At 45.3% G+C, this 21,320-nt stretch overlaps 1 pseudogene; it reads right to left on the reverse strand.

Moving 5' to 3' along the window:
* Positions 1 to 16,900: 16,900 nt before the first annotated feature.
* On the reverse strand, positions 16,901 to 17,094 carry LOC119808773 (annotated as a pseudogene).
* Positions 17,095 to 21,320: the final 4,226 nt, after the last annotated feature.

Raw genomic sequence — 21,320 nt, forward strand, 5'->3', positions numbered from 1 at the left:
GAGAACCAATCCCACAAGTGGTCTGGTGGTCCTCTGACGTCCACACAAAGGTTGTTCAGTGTGTGAGTGTGTGTGTGTGTGTGTGTGTGTGTGTGTGTGTGTGTGTGTGGTTGGTTGGTTGGTTGTTTTTTCAATAGGTAGAGTTCTCTGGGAAAGGGAAACCCTAGCTGAGAAAATGTCTGCCGCGCCTGCACGGCCTGGAACCGAAACCAAGCAAAGGACGTCAGGATTAAACACACATACACCTCTCTAGTTGCTGGTAAAAGAAGCCCTTTATTGAACAGCACCACTGAGGTTTTTATACCCAACACAGTCAGGTGGGCCAACAGGTGAAAACCTCATCGCCTGATCCTCAATCAAGGCCAGGGCAATGCGTGCTCAGGAAGCAGAGTTGGCAAACAACTTTGACACAGCTTTTAGAAGCTCAAATCAGAAGGGCAAGGAAAGGTCACTAGCGGGGAAGAGCAGCTGGAGGCCAGGACTCCAAACGGTCCCAACAAATGTCTCCATCAGATCAGACTGGCCTATAGGTAAGTCTTTGTGGGCATTTTCTTAATAATAAATGGGGGAGGGCCCAGCCCGCTGTGGGCATTGCCATCATTGGGCCATGTGGTATAAAAAAAGCAAACCGAGTAACCCACAGGAAACACACCAGTAAGAAGCATTCCTCCATTGCCTCTGCCTCAGTTCTTATCCTGACTTCCCTCAGTGACGGCCTACAGATGAAGCATGTGGGTCAAATAAACTATTTCCCCCTCAAGTTGCTTTTGGTCATGGTCTTTTCTGTTTGCTTTTGTTTTGTTTTTCGAGACAGGATTTCTCTGTGTAACTGGTTGACTGGAACTGATTTTGTAGCTGAGACTGGCCTGAGACTCACAGAGATCCGCCTGGCTCTGCCTTCAGAGTGCTAGGATTAAAGGCTTGTGTGTGCCACCATGCCTGGCTTTGGTCATGGTCTTTATTACAGCAACTTAAAACAAACTTGGAGAGCGTGTATGTGAAAAACTCCCCCCTAAATCCCTGTGGGATGCTGGTTCTCATGGTCACTTCATTGGCAAGTTTTGGTCACAGAAGAACAGTGAACGCTGTAGCCAGGCTATTCTTAAATTCTTTGATCTGTGACACAGGTCAGGGAGAAATAACGGCTATGCACCTACCAGGCATGGCAAAAGACTCATTTCCGATTAGTGGAATTCACACACGTTATGGAGACCTCCCTAGACACCAGGCTGCCTAAAACAAAGACAAACAGAAGGGCAGGAAAATGCTGGGAACAGAAGAGGAAAGTAGCCAACTACATAGAGGACACGTGGCTTGGTGTGGATGGCGTAGGAGAAACGAAGAACAAGAAAGGAAAAGAACTATGTCTTAAACAGTTGACAGAAGAAACAACAACAGAACCAGGTCTCTCATTCTCGTGGACATCTTTCACAAGTGGAGATGATGAAATCATCGAGTCCCTTACAAGTCTTCGGAAAGATACTGCCAGTGACAGACTTCGGAGAGCAGCTGGGCCTTGTGGGTGTGGGGATGTAAAATGGAAAAAGCTCTCAAGCAAACACATGTAATTTTCTTCCAAAGAGAAATGAACACAGAGGTACAAGCCCGGAACCCCAGCACTGGGAGGTAAAGGCAGTAAGCTCAGGAGTTCAAGGCAAGCCTGAGCTACATGGTGAGTTTTAGGCCATCCTGGACTACATGAGACCCTGTCTCAAAAACAGAATAAGTAAAAGAGCTGGGTGTGTTGCTCAGGAGTAGAGGGCTTGCCTAACAACTACAAGGCCCTAGGTTTTGTCCTCAACACTGAAATTAACAAAATATATAATACAGCCATTATCCAACTTCTAAGAGTTTTGTCTTTTACTGCTTTATTTCCGAACACCATCGGGGGGGGGGGGGTTAGGGATGGGGGTGGCAGTGAACTACATGGGCCTTCAAACCCACACACTGGGCTTAATCCAAAATGATCTGGAAAAAAGAGCCTCTACAGGAGAAGAGCAGGCACTGGGAAGTTCCCGTATGATCTGCTCCTGGGGATGGAGGGGCTGTGCAGGGGGAAGGGGTTGGAAGACGCTTTGGCTGAAGCTCAGGCAGGGGTGTTGACTCAGGCAGACGTCACCAGGCCTGTGTGTGAGGCCTGTGTGTGAGGTGTGTGTGTGTGTGTGTGTGTATTAAGCAAGGAGCCAGGTTTCTCCTGAAGCCAGGAATCAGTTTTTCACTTTCTCTTTCTTACAGATAGCACCCAGGGTCTTGGGCATGCTCAACATGTACCCCACAGTTCAGCTGCATCCCCAGCCCTGAATTGCTCACTCTAAATCATTTGGTCTTTGCAAACATGGGTCAGGGGGTCAGGCAGCAAAATCCACAAGTACAGAGAGGCAAGTACATACCAGGAACAGGAACAGACTCTCACCCGCATTGATCTCTCTTTCTGTTTGTTTGGTTTTTTTTTTTTTTTTTTTTTTTTTTTTGCAACAGGGTTCAACTAAGTAGTCCAGGTTATCCTGAACCGTGGTCCTCCTGCCTCTGCCTACCAGGTATGGAGATTACAGGTCTATAGGTGTATAGCACCATGCTTGGTGTAATCCATTCCTGCTCCCATCAGTTCTCTGTCTCTAGGCAGGAAGCTGATGAATTGGGAGAAGCAGGTTTGAGACAATGCAAAGTTCGCCACACATTCCTGCCAATCTGTCCTGTACTGCAATTGTAGATATTCTTTCCCCTCCCCCATTCCTCTTCCTTTTTTTTTTTTTCTATCGTTAATTTAAATTTTTTGTTTTGTTTTGTTTGTTTTCTGAGACAGGGTTTTCTCTATGTATCTTTGACTGTCCTGGAAGTCACTCTGTAGACCAGGCTGGTCTCTAACTCAGAGATCCACCTGCCTCTGTCTCTCCAGTGCTGGGATTAAAGGCGTGCCACCAGGCCCAGCTAATTTTAATTTTTGAGATGGAGTCTCATGCAGCCCAAGTTGTCCTCAAACTTACTCACTATGTAGCTGCAGATGACCTGGAGCTTCTTCTTCTCCTGTGTCTGTAAGCACCCTGCCTGGTAGAAGTGGGGCTCTGTGTTGGTGCTGGAGTAATCCTCTTGCCTTGGCTTCTTCAGTGCTATATCCAAGCACTTGGGAAATAGAGGAGGGAGGCTTCCGAGTCCAAGGTTGTCCTCGACTACCTACAAGTTCAAGGCCAGATTGAGCTACCTGAGACCTTGAAGAAGAAAGAAGAGGAATGGGTGGGGGAGGGGAGAGAAAATCAAGTCCTTAGGACCTTCAGAATGGGCTCTGTGCTTGCTCATTCCTTAGCCTTTCCAGTAACATCAGCAGGGTTGCTGCCCACGGAGTGTCACCACACAGAAAAGCCTAAAATGCTTCCTGTTGGTACAAGGTATTCATGCTCTGTTGGGTAAACTCAACTTTTCCATGGCAGGTAGACATGATTTCCCAAGCAGCAGCTGTAGCTTTCCAGTTACAAACTGGGGTCTGCTTCACGTCTAGTGGCTCCTATCCTAATCCTAGTTACTCGAGATGCTGAGTTCGAAAGGCTACAAATTTAAGGCCAGCTTGTACTACAGAGTGCATCCCTGTCTCAGAAACCTTAAAATAAATAAAGAGATACAAATAAGAAAATAAAAGTAGAAGAAGACTGAGGATATAGTTTAGTGGGACAGTACTTGCTTAGCATGTGAAAGGCCCGGCTCATTCCCCGGTACTGCAAGAGTAAATAAATAGGGGACTGGAGAGACAACGGTTCTGAGCACTCACTTGAAGAGAGCGTGGGTTCAATTCCCGGCACCCACATGGCAGCTCACAACCACCTATGAGTTTCAGGAGAGTCAATACCCTCCTCTGGTCTCTTCAGGTACTGAATGCATGTGATGAACATACATATACATATATAAATAAGCAAAATTAAACAAAAATAAAGTTGGTGGTACATGCTTGTAATCTCAGCACTCAAGAGTGGGGGCCGGGGCTGGAGAGATAGCTTTAGTGGTTAAGAGCGCTTGCTGCTCTTGCAGAGGACCAGGGTCCAGTTCCTAGCACATGCAACTTCAGTCCCAAGGGAATCCAATGCCTTCTTCCAGCCCACAGGGGCACTGCACAAACATATGGTACACACACACACACACACACACAGACAAAACACCTATACATGTAAAAATAAAACTCAAAAATCAAAAAAGAAAAGAGTAGAGGCGAAAGGATCAAGAAATCAAGATCATCCTGGGCTACAGAGAGAATTCAAAGCCACCCAGGCTACTTGAGATGTGATCCTAAAAACAAAACTTAAGTTTTAGGGAGGGAAAGGCAGGTGGATGTTTATGAGTTTAAAGCCACCCCCTGCTCTTTTGGTAATATTTAAAGTTTATAAAAAAAAGAATTTGTCAAACGCTTAGTGTCAACAACGGCCAAAATATCCAAGTCTCATATAACCTAAAATTTGTAAATTTAGGAGACAATTTCTGCTACACTGGGTTTGGTGGTAGACACCTTTAACCCAGCGTTCAGGAAGCAGAGGCGGGGATCTCTGAGTTAAGGCCAGTTGGGTGTATGGAGAAAGTGTGGGATAGTCAGAGATGATCCTGAAATGATCCTCTTACCTCCAACTGTTGTGCAGTGGTGGGAGTCAAGCCACAGTTTCATGTAGGGAAAGCGCCAACTGAGCTGCTACTTCTACACGTCTACACCCTATTTACTTCTGCACTTATGAATAAGTATATGTTTATTAAGCATATGTATATATATATATATATATATATATATATATATATATATATATATATATGACAGGGTCTCATGTAGTCCAGATTGACCTCAAACTATGTACCAAAAGAAAACCACCTTGAATTCATGGTCCTTGTACTTCTGCTTCCCAAGTGCTGGGATTACTGGCAAGTACCACCACACTCAGTTATATACAGGGCCAGAGATCAACCCACAGCTTCAAGCATGCTAGGTAAGGACTCTTCCAATTAAGCTCCCTCTACAGCCCTGTTTTATTTTATTTTGTTTATCTATTTGTGAGACAGGGTCTCACTATGTAGCCCTGGATGGCCTGGTACTAGAAACGCAGACCAGCAGTCTCTGACTACCAAGTACTGGACTAAAGGCCTTCACCCTTACAACCAGCTTCCTGTCTTGTCTTTTTGTTTTGTTTTGAAACAGGGTTTCTCTGGGCAGTGCTGGTTGTTCTGGAACTCCATCTGTAGACCAGGCTGGCCTCAAACTCACAGAGATCACCCTGCCTCCAGAGTGCTGAGATTAAAGGTGTGCTCTCCTACTGCCCAGCCCTGTATTATCTTTAATAGTCCATGTTACAGGTCAATCTAAAAATGCAACTTTGGTATCAATAAATAAAATTAGCTGGGTGGTGATTGCACACACCTCTAATCCCAGCACTTGAGAGGCAGAGGCAGGCACATCTTTGTGAGTTTGAGGCCAGTCTAATCTACAAAGCGAGTTCCAGGACAGGCAGGGCTACACACAGAAAACCTGTCTTGAAAAAAAAAAACCCATAAACAAAGAAACAAACAAATGAAATTAAAACTGACTTTTATGTGGAAACTGATATTGATTCTCAGTTTTATACTTAGGATAGTTTCTTGAATAACTTCCTAGTGTCTATACTGTTAATTCCACTAATAAAAAGATGGCAGAGGTCCTGTGTGCTGACCTTTAATCCCAGCACTCGGGAGGCAGAAGTAGGTGGATCTCTGAGCTGGAAACCAGCCTGGTTTACAGACTGAATTCCAGGAAAGCCAGAGTTATATAATAGAAAGGCCCTGTTTTCACTCACACACACCCCCCCTTTTTTTAAAAGATGGTGGGATTTCTCGGGGCTTCCACATTATTAGAGAAAGAAGCTGTACCCACTGCCACCTGTCCTCCCTACACTGCCAAACAAATCAGAAAGTGTCGAGTAACAAAAAGATATTTCTTAATAATTTTAGATTTACAAAAATTTGCAAAAATATTAGAGACTTCTTATCATATACTCATATAACATTTTTGAAAAAAAGTCTCAAATGATTGGCAGAATATTTGTGTAGCGTATTTAAGGTCCCGGGTTCAGGCCCCAGAACCCACACCCCAATTTACTTTCTTCCCCCACAAAAACCCAACAGTGAAGCCAGGCATAGTAGCACAAGTCTGTAATCCCAGCACTCGGGCAGAAACTGGGCCTGCCTGGACTTCACAGGAAGCTCCTGTCTGATAAAGCAACAGCAAAAAAGCAGATGACCTCTGCAAACAGCCAGTGTGGGTGGAGCCCTGGTGCCGGCGTCTTTACAGATCCTGGCTGCTCTATTCTAAGACTCAATTTCAACTTAAATCCAAAATTTAAATCTATCTGGGTGTTGTCACACATCAAAGGCTCGCAATCATAGCGCTGTGGGAGGTGGCGGTTGGAGGCAGGACCTTGGTCTTCAGAGCGGTTCGGGTTTAGCCCGGGCTAAATGAGATCTTCTAAGTAAATGAAAACAATCTGAGCAGATGGCTCAACTGGGTAAAAGGAGTTTGCTGTGAAAGTCTGACAACCAGCGTTTGATCCCTAGAACACACGGAAACACGGGAGGCGAGAACTCCACCAAGTTGTCCCGACCTCCTCATGTGTGTTTCGGCTTCACGTGTGTCTTAGTTCATTCTCTGTTGCTATGGAAAGGCCGAGAACAAAGCAACTGAATAAAGGGCTTGGCTTATGTAACCAAAGCTGGAACTCAAGGCAGAAACTAGAAACAGAAGCCACGGAGGAGCTCGGCTTACTGGTCTGTTCTCCGTGGCTTACTCAGCCTGCTTTCTTTTTTTTTTTTTTTATTGTTTGTTTGCTTGTTTTGTTTTTTGGAGACAGGTTTCCTCTGAGTAACAGTCCTGGCTATCCTGGAACTCACTCTGTAGACCAGGCTGGTCTCAAACATACAGAGATCTGCCTGCCTCTGCCTCCCAAGTGCTGGGATTTGAATTTTAATGAAAGCTATTCATGGAGTCTGGTGTTAAAGAGTGTTCCCAGTATCCATGTGGCAAGTCATGATGGTCTGGCACATTCTGGTAACCCCAGCTCTGTTGGGGGCAGAGACAGGAGGGGTGCTAGGGCTTGCTGGCCACCTCTAGTTGAAAACACATTGGCCAGATGGTGGTGTCTAGCACTCAGGAGGAAGAGGCAGAAGGATCTTTGTGAGTTCGAGGCCAGTCTGGTCTACAGAGTGAGTTCTAGGACAGCTAGGGCTGTTACACAGAGAAACCCTGTCTATAAAAAAAGAAAGAGGAAGAAAGAAAGAGAGAGAGAGAGAGAGAGAGAGAGAGAGAGAGAGAGATCCAAAGCTACAGAGAAACCCTGTCTCAAAAAACCAAAACCAAACAAACAAAAAACAAAACAAAACAAAAAGCCCAAACAGTATGATTAAAAATTACAATATGCCAGGTGGTGGTGACGCATGCCTTTAATCCCAGTACTCGGGAGGCAGACACAGGTAGGTAGTAGGTCTCTGTGAGGTTGAAGCCAACCTGATCTCATGGTGAGTTCCGGGACAGTCAGGGCTATATAATGAGACCCTGTCTCAAACAATAAAAGAAAACAAAATAAAGTTATGTAATGGGATCTTTATTTTCTTTGTGTGTGTGGAAGAGAGAGAAAGAGAAAGGGAGAAGAGGTGGTCTAATTCTGACCTCAGACTTGAAGTGAGTCTGCCCCTGCCTCGCAATGACTAGGATTGCAGAGGGGATCACTGTGCCTGACTTTGATGACGGCCTTATAAAATTATGGTGCCTGCGGCAGCTTAACACTGATGAAGATACAGTTGAAAAGTGACTGAGCAGAATTGTGAGCCCACGTGGAGCTGTGAGAAAAAATTAGGTTTTAGGAGTAGGTTTTAGCTGCTGTGTGATTAGCAGTGCGAGTGACTTCAAAAATTGCTCTCGGAAAAGAGTAATTAGCAAGAATGTTAATTAAGGGGTAGTTTATAGTTCCACCTGGGGACCCGTAGCTTGTTAGCCTGAGTACGGTTGCGTCTTTTGATCGTCGCTTTCATTTGTTCAGACATGAGTGAGGCCTGACATTAGAAAAATGTTACACCCTGGATCCGACGGTGGCCCCTGTCAATCCCGCACGCCAGAGCCAGAAACCAGAGATTGGGATTTCATTCTCACAGTCCCAGCCTGGGCTACTTGGTGAGACCTTGTCAAGGAAAAGAATGTGGACTGACAAGTTCTAAAGCCTTGGGGAGAAGGAGTTCTCCAGGTCCCCAGCCATCAAGAGGTTCTTAGAGACCTCCATTCTTTCTCTTTCTAGACACGTCAGGTGGATCCAAGCACGAGGGGATCCAAGGCTTCTGGCTTCCAACGGCACCCACCCACACTCATGTATAAGTGTACATACTCATGCAGATATACACACCCATGTGTAATTAAAAATAATAAAAATCTTTTTTATTTAAGTTCCAATCAGTCAATGAGCTAAATAGAGTCCGTATCATAAGTATGCCCTCCTCCACCCCAGGGAAAGCAGAGAGAACAAGAGAATTTTCCCTGTCCGTCAGATGCATCTGTTACTAACTCATGGAAGTCTTACTCCGTCCGTCTCCAGTGGCTGCAGCTCTCTAGCTGAATTCTTTTGAAGTAAGTACTGGAGCTGAATGTAGTAGATCATATCTTGGTGAGTTCAAAAACGAAAGAAACACAACCAAGATTTCAACGAGTGGAGAAAGATTTCCTGCCGTACACAAGGAGAGCACAGGTGTTCTTCCCAAAGCAGCGCCCTCTCCTAACAGAGGAAGTGCAGAGATTTTGTTCTTATTCAGTTAGAAACGTACTCCAGGTTGGGGGACATGTTTGAGCATGTGCAGTTGAAGATCCTAATCTAAGAAGAAAAGATGACACACACATTTTTGGGAATGATTAGCCTATAGTCATAGATCACGTGCTTGGAGGTTAAAATGTCAGACAGGAATACCTCTCCTCTTCTGGGTCTGCTCAGCCTGCATCATACAACTTCAGCTGAAAATAAAGGAAGGACACTCAGAAGGGGCCTTGGGTCAGATGTCTGCCCTTGCTTCCTGGCTGCAGTGGCGGGCATGCTACTGAGACACACACAGCATCGTGTCAGGCTTTGAAGGTGCGTAGGCACTTGCTGACGACATGGTAGGAGACTATGCGGGACTGAACTCCAGCAGGACAGCGGGGCTAGACTGTTTGTAGGTATTTGTGAGAAATAAATCAGAAGTTAAGCCAGAGTGAGCCTGCCCCTTCCTCCTCTTCCACCCATCCTCCTCCCTCCTCCCTCCCCCCTTCTCTTTCATTTTCCTTCCTCTTCTGTCTCCATACAAGAGATTAAACAGAGGGTTTCATTCATGCTAGGATCTCATTAATTCTTCCATGTTGGCCTTGAATTTGGAACTTCTTTCAGCTTCCCAATTAGGTGAGATTGCAGGCCTGTACCATTAGGCTTGGCTCATGCTTGGTTTTATTATTATTATTATTATTATTATTATTATTATTATTATTATTATTTTATTATATTGAGACAAAGTCTCCCTGTACATTCAAGGCTGGCCTGAAACTTCCTATTTAGATGGGACTGATTTTGAAATCACAGAGATCCACCCATTGCTGCCTTCCTAGTGTTGGGACTAGAGGTGTGAGCCAGGAAGCCTGACCTTCTGGTTCATACTCCTCTTCTTGGTCTTTGCCTTTCTTGAATCCCTGTGGTGCTCGAGGGAGAGTAGCACTCATTTAGATAAACACTATAGGAAGCTGCCGTTTTACTCCAAGTGACATCACAGACTAGACTAAAAGTCGGGATGGAGTCACTCATAATACACTTCCAGGTTACCCAACCAAAACTGAGCTGTTTATCTGATCTTTGCGGAATCAGGAAATCAGGATGAAGGTCATAACAGCCTGAGCAGGTGTGGTGGTCCACACCTGTAGTCCCAGCAGTGGGAAGGTGGAGGCAGGAGGATCAGAATCTTGAGCCCAGCCTGGGCTATGTACATACATACACATACAGAGATAATACAGATTGTTGCTCATTTCTCCAAACTGGAAAATGTCAACGTTCCTTGTGCTTTCCTGCACACACGAAAGAGGCATCCTAACGCTAATTCATCTCCTAATTATAAAATCCCTAGTCACAATGAATGTAACTTTAGGGGGCTGGAGAGATGGGTCAACAGTTAAGGAGTGCTTGCTGCTCTCACAGAGGGCTCAGGTGTGGTTCCGAGGCCTACATCAGGAACATAACAGTCTAACTCCAGGCCCAGGGTATCTGCAGCCTTCTTCAGGACTTCTAGGACACTGGTACATTGTAACATATATACATCCATCCAGACACATCTACACATAAGGCAAAAATAAACAGGGTGTGGTTGCACACGCCTCTAATCTCAGCCCTTGGAAGCAGGCAGTGGCAGGTGGATCTCTGTGAGTTCAAAGCCAGTCTGCTTTAAATAGAGAATTCCAGGCCAGCCAGGTCTACATAAGGAGATCCTTTTTCAAAATAAAATAAAATAAAATAGATACATCTTTTTGTTTGTTTTTATTTTTATTCTAGAAGGGGTTTCTCTGTGTAACAGTTCTGACTGTCCTGGGACTTGATTTGTAGACCAGGCTGTCCTTGAACTCACCTAGATTTGCATGCCTCTGCCTCCTCTGGGACTAAAGGAGAGTGGCATCACTGCCTAGAGGTTTATTTTATTTCATGTGTGTGAGTGTTTTGCCTGTATGAGTATATTTGCATCAAATGCATGCCTGGTGCTGCAGTCCAGAAGGCAGCATCGGACCCTGGACTGGAGTTACAAATAACTGTGAGCCGCCACGTGAGTGCTAGGACTTAAACCTGGGTCCTTTGGGGAGCAGCCTGTGCTTTTAACCACGGACCAATTTCTCCAGCCTTCTTACTTTTTACCTTTTTTTAAAAAAAAAAAACAAAAAAAAAACAAAAACTACTTTTTTAAGTCAGAGTCTTACTCTATAGCTTAGATTATCTGGGAGCTCACCAAGTAGTGGCACTAGACTATGAACTCGTGATAACCCTCTGTCCTCAGATTCTGGGAACTGGGATTATTGGGGTGAGCTACTCCGTCTCCTTTTGTTTTGCCCTTTTCAACCTTTCTTTTTTCTTTTCTTTTTTCCCCCCTCCTTTTCTTTTTTGGTTTTTTGAGACAAGGTTTCTCTGTAGTTTTCAGGCCTACCCTGGAACTATCTCTTGTAGACCATGCTGGCCTCAAACTCAGAGATCCACCGGCCTCTGCCTCCTGAGTGTTGGGATTAAAGGTGTGCGCCACCACCACCCAGCCCTTTTTCAGCCTTTCTTAGTCTATAAAAGCAACCTTCTCTGCTTAGTTCACCAAAATATGATGTGCTGCCTGTTATAGAATTGAAAGGGAAGCCCAAAGCAGGGATGTAGCTCACTGTTAGAGCATTTGCCTCGTGTGACTGAGGCTGTGGACTTAATCGTTGGCATTGAGTAAAATAAGAAAACCTAGAGCCAGAGAGATAGCTTAGTGGGTAGAAGTGTGAGTGTGTGCACTCACAAGGCACCATGGTACACATCTGTAACTCCAGTTCTTGAAGGGTAACGCAAATGACAAAATGATAATACTCAAGACACTGCTCAACTACATACTAAGTTCAAGGCCAACCTGGGCTAGAAAGTGCAACTCTGGGGTATAACCCTTCCTTAAGCCCCAAAATGTTTAAATTGCTGTAATTTTTTCCCCTATAGCCCAAAAGCTGTGGAAAGAATAAGTGAACATGGGGATGGAAAAATTGTAAAACACATAGGTTGGGGGAGGACTGGAGTGAACCAGTTTCTTCTGGACACACTAGGACCACTGTGCCCCTGAGCTCACAGAGGCTTGCACACAACTCAACCGAGATCAAGCTAGCCCATGTTCCAGCAGGGAAGAGGGAGGAGGCTCCTGAGCTCCACCCCTGACTGAGCAGCTGTTGACAGTTTGTGAATCCCAGAGGAGGAAGAGTCAGTTTTCTTTTTATGGGGTCTCTGCTGGGTCAACCACACTCCAGTGAGTGGCCCTGCACCCATAATTAGGGGTGGGGGCTGCGCTAAGAGTACTGGTTGCGCTTCCAGGGGACCTGGTTCGGTTTCCTAGCCCCACACAACAGCTCACAACCATCCAGAACTCGCGATCAAGGAGATCTGAAGCCTTTCTCTGGCTTCTGCAGGAGCCACGCCCAGAAGTGCTGCATAAACATGCATGCAGGTAAAAGACCTTACACATAAAAGTAAATAAATCTTTTTTTGTTGTTGCTTTGTTTCATTTTTCGAGACAGGGTTTCTTTGTGTAACAGCCCTAGCTGTCTTGGAAATAGCTCTTGTAGATCAACGGGGCCTTGAATTCACAGAGATCTGCCTGCCTCTGCCTCCTGAGTGCTGGGATTAAAAGCGTGCGCCACTACCGCCCTGGTTTAAATAAATCTTAAAAAAGAGAAAAGAGGGAGTAGGGAGGTGGGGGTGGATATGGGAGGAGTTAGGTGGAGGAGTAGAAGGTAAATTTGATCAAAGGGCATAGGAAAATTTCAAATAATTAATAAAATATATTTTACAAAGAATATGTCAACAGAGGTTGGGCCAAACTGAACATAGTTCTGAGGCCACGGAATGAGTAGTTAATGGGGAACTGATTGTGATATGGTTAAACGGATGTGTAGATGAATTCACATACAGTAAAATGAATCATTAATATGCCCAGTACTGAATGGGTGTAAACAGTCTAGGAGTTTATTTTAGACTGAGCATCCCTAATAAGCTAGCTTCAGTCATCTGTCCTGATATGTCCACTAAAGAGGCCACCTAACGGTAGAAAGAAAAGAGATATGTTCAATGTGCTCACACTGAGGTGATAAAGGGGGTTAGTGACCCCATGCTTTGTCTCCATGGTGTTGACAGGAACTTTAGGCTCAGCTGGAAGATAAATCAGAGCAAAAGGCAAATAGTGTGCAGAATTAGAGCATCCAGGTTCCGATGTGTTCTTTGGAGACTGACTTAGCTCTGGACCTGCAACTGGTCCAGAGCAGTTCTTGTGGCTCGCAGGAACAAGCTGGTTTTCAAGAGATGACTGTTTCTGCTCTAGGGTGTGACCTCACTCTCCTGGCCAGTGGCCTTCATCTGGAGTGGAATCCAGAGTTGCTTTGCCAGGTCCTGCTGTCCCTGAAACTCAGGGTGGCTCCAGAGGCAGAGATGAGGGCAGATAGGAAGGTAGGCACATCATGCTTTCATGTGACTTTTAGTGCCCTTGTGGGTACAAGTGAGGATGGCAAGGTTTAGGGGAACACACGGGGCACATTTGCATTCCACGGTGTAGAAAGGATGGGCACGCACACACACACTCTGCTATGATTAGCTGGCTCTGAGTTAATCCCTAACCTAAATGCTGGAAGGAATGCAGGCCAGAAGCCAGCAGATACTAATCAAACTCGGCATCTTTGGATGTGGCCAAACCCAGCTGTGCAGAGGGACGGCCAGGGAGAGATAAAGAAGGGGAGGCACAGGAGAAGATAAGGAGAGCTGCATCGACAAGGTGACTCTCAGGCACAAGACTGACCACCCGGCCACAGGGCAAGACTGAGTTCTCCAGTGCTTGGCTGCCTGCCTTTGTCCTGTCCCCCCTCTACTTCCCCCAAACTTGCTGGCTGGAGATGAGGTATAAGGTGGCCTGTTTCTCAGTGTGTGAAATTGCTACTTCTTGGTTGTTGGCTGTCTGAATCAATCATTACTTAAAGACTCAGTCAGTATCTACCTCTGTTCTGGTGTTTGTGTTGACAGGCAACATAAACGCCAGTTGTAGTTATAGGCAGCCAGCGTCTTTCAGTGGAAGCTGCTTCTCAGCATTTGTCTTGCTGGGGATTGGCAGAGCCTCAGCAGGAACTTCCGGATCAAATGTCCCCTGTCCCGGGGCCTCGGCAATCACGGAGCTCACTAAACTTTTTTTCTTTCTTTCCCTGCTCTACCTTTAAAATAATGATACTGACTATGGTGGTATATGCTGGTAATCCCAGCACTCGGGTGACCAAGGGTTCAAAGCTAGACTGGGAAATACATGAGATCCTGTCTCAAAACAAACAAACAAACAAAAAACAAAACAAAAAGAAAGAAAATAATAAAGTAAAAAACAAAAATTAAAAAAAAAATACAGCTTTGTTGGGTGATGCTTTTTTGTCATTTGTATACTCTCAGTTATTTGCTGGCTAGCTAAACACCGGTTCAGTGTCACATGGCAAAGCTGGCACCGAATGCAAGTGGTGGATTGTTTGCTCCAACCGCTCGGGCTTTCGGAGTACTAATCAAGACACAGAAGCAGTTTCAGCAAAGAAGGAAATACACAGAGGTGCGTTAAAAATACGGAATTGGTGGCGCCCAGAAGCGTTTCTGAGAGATGGATCTGAGTCTTGGATCAACGGGGATGTTCAGATCTAGGTCAAAGAGCCATCGCAAAGGTAAAGAGGCGAGAAAGCCGTGGCTCGTGCAGCTCGTCCGTCCTGCGGGGTGTGGCAGCGATGAGCCTGGAAAGGTGAGCTGGGCTAGCTCACAGAGCAGCTCACACACAGCAAGATATGCCTGCTTCACTCCTGGATGGTATTGTTTGCAATAGATTGGTTGAAATGATAAAGCAGGAAACTTTCATCAGCTGTGACAAACAGCTGGAATTTCGAGTTTGAGTGTCTGAGTTGAATGTTATAGGGTTATCAAGAACTGCTGTCAAAGCATCCAGTGAAATGGGAGTTAGGAAGGGCAGTTTATCTATTTTTCTAAACATTCTATTTAATTATGTGTATGTTTCTGAGTGTGGGTATGTGTGCATGAATGCAGGTGCCCACGGAGGTCAGAGGTGTTAGATACCCCAGGAGCTGGAGTTACAGGTGATTGTGAGCTACCTGACATGGTGCTGGAACTGATTTCAGGTCCTCACCAAGAGCAGTAACTGCTCTTCATCACTGAGCCATCTCTCCAGCCCATAGAGAGGGCAGTTTAGGGATCAAGAGAAGAAATGAGACAAGCTGTAGGATGCTGGTAGACAGGATTTCTCTGTGTAATAGTTTAGCTATCCTGGAACTAGCTCTTGTAGACCAGGCTGGCCTCAAACTCACAGAGATCCATCTGCCTCTGCCTCCTGTGTGCTGGGATTAAAGGTGTGCACCACCACTGCCCCAGTAGCCTAATGGATAAGGCACTGGCCTCCTAAGCCAGGGATTGTGGGGTTGAGTTCCACCTGGGGTAAAGACTGTTGGTAGACTCTCGTTTGTCTTTTGAAGCATGGTTTTGGAAGCTCAAGCAGGCCTCAGAGTCACCATGGAGCCCAGACTGACTCAAGCTCACAGCAATTCTGCCTCAACCTCCAAAGGGTTGCTCTTACAGGCCTGAATCACCACATGGAGCTAACTCAGTCACTGATGTAAATTCTTGGAAGTTTTACAGCTGGATAAGGCACAGATGATGATCGTCAAGGTGGCTGAGGAAAACCCTGCAACAGCCCTAAGGATTTGGGGTGGGGGTGGGGTAGAGGCAGCACTGAAACCGGGTCTCTCTGTGGAGCTCTGGCTGTCCAGGAACTTGCTATGGAAACCAGGCTGCTCTTGAATCTATGGATATTTGCCTCCGAAGTTTGAGGTTAAAGGCCTGCTCCATCACACTTGGCCCTAAAGACTATTCTTAAAAATTGTATTTATAGGGGATAGACAGATGGCTCATGGGTTAAGAGAACTGGCTACTTTTCCAAAAGACTCACAACCATCTGTAACTCCAGTTAATCTGGCACCCACTTCTGACTTCCAAATGTACCAGCCCTATACATGGTGCACAAACATACATGCAGATGAAATATCCATACACATAAAATAAATATATTTTGAAAAAAATATATTTGCTAGGTATTGTAGTTCAAACCTTTAACCCTAGCTCTTGAAATGTAGAGACAGCAGAAAGACAATTATCACATGTTCTCACTCATAAGTGGTTTTTAAATATAAAGCAAAGAAAACCAGCCCACAAATCACAATCCCAGAGAACCTAGACAACAATGAGGACTCTAAGAGAGACATACATAGATCTAATCTACATGGGAAGTAGAAAAAGACAAGATCTCCCAAGTAAATTGGGAGCATGGGGACCTTGGGAGAGGGTTGAAGGGGAGGGGAGAGGCAGGGAGGGGAGCAGAGAAAAATGTAGAGTTCAAAAAAATCAATTAAAAAAAGAAAGAAATGTAGAGGCAGGTAGACCTCTGTGGGTTCCTGACCAATCTGGTCTACACAGAGTTCCAGGCCAGCCAGAGCTATGTAGTGACACTCTGTATCAAAATAAATAAATGTGTATGCCTTTAATCACAACACTTGGGAGGCAGAGGCAGGTGGATCTCTGTGAGTTCGAGGCCAGCCTAGTCTACAGAGCGAGTTCCAGGACAGGCTCCAAAGCTACACAGAGAAATCCTGTCTCAAAAAACCAAAACCAAACCAAACCAAAACAACAAAAAACCCAAAATAAGTAAATAAATAAATGAAAGGTTACATTTACTTATTGTGCATATGTGTGTGTGTGTGTGTGTGTGTGTGTGTGTGTGTGTGTGCCCACACATGCTTTCAGGGTTGGCAGAAAGCACCTCTACCCACTGAGCCATGCCTTGAGTCCTTTCCAAGTAATTTAAAGGCAGGGAACATCCTGAATGAATAGAGATATAGAAAAAGACATACACAGAAGAAAGTTTTTTATTAGAATTTTGTGTGTGTGTTTGTGTGGGTCTGCAAAGATCTTTATTGACCCCTTCCTTCCGGGATGAGGGGATCTAGCCACAGGTCCACAGCCAGGCACCCCATCTGCCTCCCCAACACCTCAGCTTGAATTCAGCATGATAGACTGCCCAAGGCCAGGAGAGGAGGCAGCTGAGCTCCCTCCCGCAGTCACTTCTCTAGCAGAGCATAGTTTAGCAGTTTGTCAATCAGGTCCACGTGAGCTAGCGTGGGCGGCAGAAGCAGTAGCGCTTCAGGCCCAGGGCATCCCCCTCGGTGTACTCCGCCTGCAGCGGACCCAGGTAGGCTTCCCATTTGCTGCCGACGATCTTCCCGCAGGTGAAGCCGTGCACCAGGATGAGCATGGCGGCGTCTTTTTTTATTAGAATTATTATATAAAAGTTATTATATTCATATTTTAATTAATTCTTTGAAAATTTCATACGTGAATGCAGTTTATTTTGATCATAATCCCAACTTCTCCCAGGTTCACTCCCAACCTTCTACCCCTCACTATGTCCTCTTTTGCATATATGTCCTAACAAATCCAATCTACATTGCCCATATACTCACCGCTGAAGAGCCGCTCACTGGAGCACAGTCACACCCTTAAAGAAAACTGACTCTCCCTCCCCCAGAAACCATCAGCTGTTAATGGCTCCTCTGCCAAGGTTAGGGACTAGTGAGCTCCTTTCCCCCTCCATGCCAGAATGCTGGCTGGCTTATAGAATATTTTATTTATTCCTTGACAACTTTATACATGTATACAACAAGTCACAATATTGTCCTCCTCAATTTCCTTCTCCCGCTCCTGGGCCACCGGGCATGTCTCCCTCTGACTTTCATGGCCTCTTCTTTTTCTGCACAACCCTCTGAAACCAAGTAGTAAGGCCTGTGTGCACATGAACGCGGGAAGGTGAACCAGAGCATGACCAGCCTGCCAGCGGCTGTAGTCCTTCAGCTAGGAGTGGAGCTTCAGAAGCCCCTCTCTCCTTGCTGGAGTCTCAACTTATCTTGTGCTGTGAATTCATGAGTACAATAGACATCATGTCCCGCAGGCAGAATCCTGGATTACCAGCAGGCTTGCTAAAATGTACCTGCTTGTGCACTAACGGCATGATAGTTATGGGTGCAACCAAATACTTTCCCACTGGATTTAAAGGAACTCATATTTGGTGCCGTAAGCAGAGAGAAAAACTCTGTAGCTGAGGAAGTCACAGAGCTAGTGGGAAATTTGTTGTTTTGTTAGATGGCTACAATTGTCCTCTAAACATTTGTGTCAGTCATTGATTGCTGCTGCTGTTTGCCTTGGTCAGAGAAGCTGCAATTTGCAGTAGACAGTGGTTACTACACAGACTCATCACCAAAGTTCCAAGAGTAAGTGACTATTGCAGTGGTATAAAAATCCAATGTTCCTCACTAAATAGGAAAAAAATACATCTATATCACTCTCGGTCTGGAAAAAAAAAAAAGCTCAAGGAGTATTGAGGTAGAGAGAACAAAAAGAATGTAAAATCAGGCCCAGAAATGGTGGCACACGCCTTTAATCCCAGCACTCGGGAGGTAGAGGCAGGCGGATCTCTACGAGTTCAAGGCCAGCCTGGTCAACAAGAGCTGGTACCAGGACAGCTAGGGCTGTTGCACATAGAAACCCTGTCTCGAGAAACAAAAACAGAAATAAAAGACAAACAAACAAAAAGAATGTGAAGTCAGAGAAGCCAGAGAAGAGGTGGAATGTTGAGGAACTCTCTTTTTAGCACGACATAGGCATTGCCATCTTGAAATCAGAATACTTGTAACGATCCTCACGAGACAGTCTATTCTCTTGTTGAAGTCAGGAGCCCTCACAAGGCAGCACCAAAGTGCATGAAACATGTCTTCTTCCAGAGGGAAGCTGTGAACTAGAGGAGGAGGCAGAGGCGGTGGTGTATGGTGGTGGTGGTACAGCCGTCCACAAGTTGGTCATGCTCCCAATAAGTGTCTTCTAACTCATGCTCCACAAATAGCTTCAAGTAAATCGACTGTTTCACCAAGCTGTACTTGAGTGGGGTTCTTTGGTCTGTCATTGCTGACCGAGCTGGGATAAAGAGACATTTATTCCCATCATCCTAGGAAATGTCATACATCAGTAATACTTTCTGGACACTAAAAACTTACCAGATAAGTTAGATGAGGTGTCGTATGTCTGTCATTCTAGATACTCAGGAAGCTAACACAGAGAATTTTTAGAGCTTAGAAGATAGCTAGCTTACGCATCATAGCAGGACCCCATTTCAAACACACACGTATACAAGAGAAAAAGAGCGCCAACAGAGGTAGGTTTTCATTTCTTTTTCCTTATAAAGGAGTCATAATGCAACCAACAGTTTTAGCACTCACAAAGCTAAAAAGTATTTAGTGTAGAGTAGGCGTTCCAGGGCTGTGATTGATAATGATGCACACCGGAGACTTGAAAACATCCCCTGGAGGTCTGCGGCTTTCCCACATCATCCTGGCACTGAGGACAGTTTTCTGCCCGCAAAGCCACACTCTTCTTTCCATACTACTTCCCCCAACTGGTGCAAGCTGTGTGTCTTCCAAGACACACGCCTGGGAAGTGTCTTCTTTCCAGTGCCTGTGTACCATCAGAAAACTATCAGCGTGGTTCGTCCACATGTTGCTAATCAATACTGTGGAATGAATTGACCATATGAGCAATTCCCTATCAATTCTCTCTCCAGTATTGTCAATGCTTTTGTCGATCTTTCTGACCTTTCCTTCTTGGTTGTTTTTTTTTTTTTTTTTTTTCCCAAGACAGGGTTTCTCTGTAGCTTTAGAGCCTGTCCTGGAACTAGCTCTTGTAGACCAGGCTGGCCTCGAACTCACAGAGATCCGCCTGCCTCTGCCTCCTGAAGACTGGGATTAAAGGTGTGCGCCACCACCACCCGGCTATCTTTCTTTCTGACCTTTTCTCCACATCCCTCACAATGTTGGTTGGCCTAGGACATGCTGATCCTATTTTCAGTGCCTGCCAGAGAAGGTTGCCATAGCGCATTGGAATGACTCTCTGGGCAGCCTCCTGGTAAAGGGAGTTTGCTTATCCAGCTTTTTGGACAGCCCCAGCATCTACTGGGTCCAGGAGAGGTGTTGAAAGGCTGTGACGAATGACTGACTGGCAGATCGTACAAGCAGTGCCTGACTTGTCTGAGAAGGGACTTCCCAACCTCCCATGCTCTTCAGATGACACTTGCTGTTGTGCAGACTCACTTGGGGTGAGGGGTGAGGGGTCTTTACCTCAAGTTTATTGGTCGCTCCCACCACTGTGCCACAGAAAGGCTCTTAAAGGGATCTGAAGAATCACTTAAATACCTTCCCTGGTGAGGCACCATGGCAGAGACGGTTGAGTGCTCCTGGATGTTCTGACAGTCTGACTTAAATAAAAGGAACTATTATTAATAGGGACAAGATGTAGACCTGTCACTATGTAGAGTAGGCTGACTGACTTTAAGCTTACGGTGATTCTCCTGCCTCTGCCTCTCAGGCAGGTATAATTATTGATCTTACTAAAGATGTGTTCTTTCTGTCTGCCTGTTGTTTCAGCCCTTGATGCTGACATCCTCCTGACCCTGGGCCTGACAGTTCTTAGTTTGAAGACAATTCCCACTAATCAAAATCCCAGGCTTCTTTGGTCAGTACAAACCACAGAAATGTCTCACAAACAATTTATTTCAGTTTGGTTGGCACAATGTAGGTCCCCAGTCCCATACTGAGTATATTTTGGTTTGCCGGATTGTGAGGGGTGGTGGGTATGGTGTTGATCAGGTCAGACCTGCTCTGACCAAAACTAACTCTGTGTGTTGGTGGAACTTGAATGGCAGTTGGTCTGAGTTAATTTGCTTTGCAAAAATGTAATAGTAAATCCCAGAAATTTAACTCTCTCTGTGTGTTTTGTTTTTGGTGGTATTGGAGACTGAACTCAGGACTCCATATATATTAACCAAGTGCTCTGGTACTCTGCCTCTGAGATGCATCCTTAGAATCCTCAGCATCCTCAACAGCATCCTTAGTATCGATCGCATCATCCTCTTCCTCTTCATTATCATTATTGCTAGTTTGATATTTTATTTATTTATTTATTTATTTATTTATTTATTTAATATACAATATTCTGTCTCTGTGTATGCCTGCAGGCCAGAAGAGGGCACCAGACCCCATTACAGGTGGTTGTGAGCCACCATGTGGTTGCTGGGAATTGAACTCAGGACCTTTGGAAGAGCAGGCAATGCTCTTAACCTCTGAGCCATTTCTCCAGTCCATGACTGACATTCCTTGAACTCACAGAGATCTGCCTGCCTCTGTCTCAATAGTGCTGGGATTAAAGGTGTACACCACCACCGCCCATCCAGTTTTTTTGTTTGCTTGTTTATTTATTTTTTTTTTTGAGACAGGGTTTCTCTGTAGCTTTGGAGCCTGACCTGGAACTTGCTCTTGTAGACCAGGCTGGCCTCAAACTCATAGAGATCCACCTGCCTCCCGAGTGCTGGGATTAAAGGCATGCAGAATGAGTTATAGGACAGCTAAGGATGCACAAAAAACCCTGTCTCAGGGGCTG

Source organism: Arvicola amphibius, chromosome 3 (assembly GCF_903992535.2).
Source record: "Arvicola amphibius chromosome 3, mArvAmp1.2, whole genome shotgun sequence".
Taxonomy (NCBI): domain Eukaryota; kingdom Metazoa; phylum Chordata; class Mammalia; order Rodentia; family Cricetidae; genus Arvicola; species Arvicola amphibius.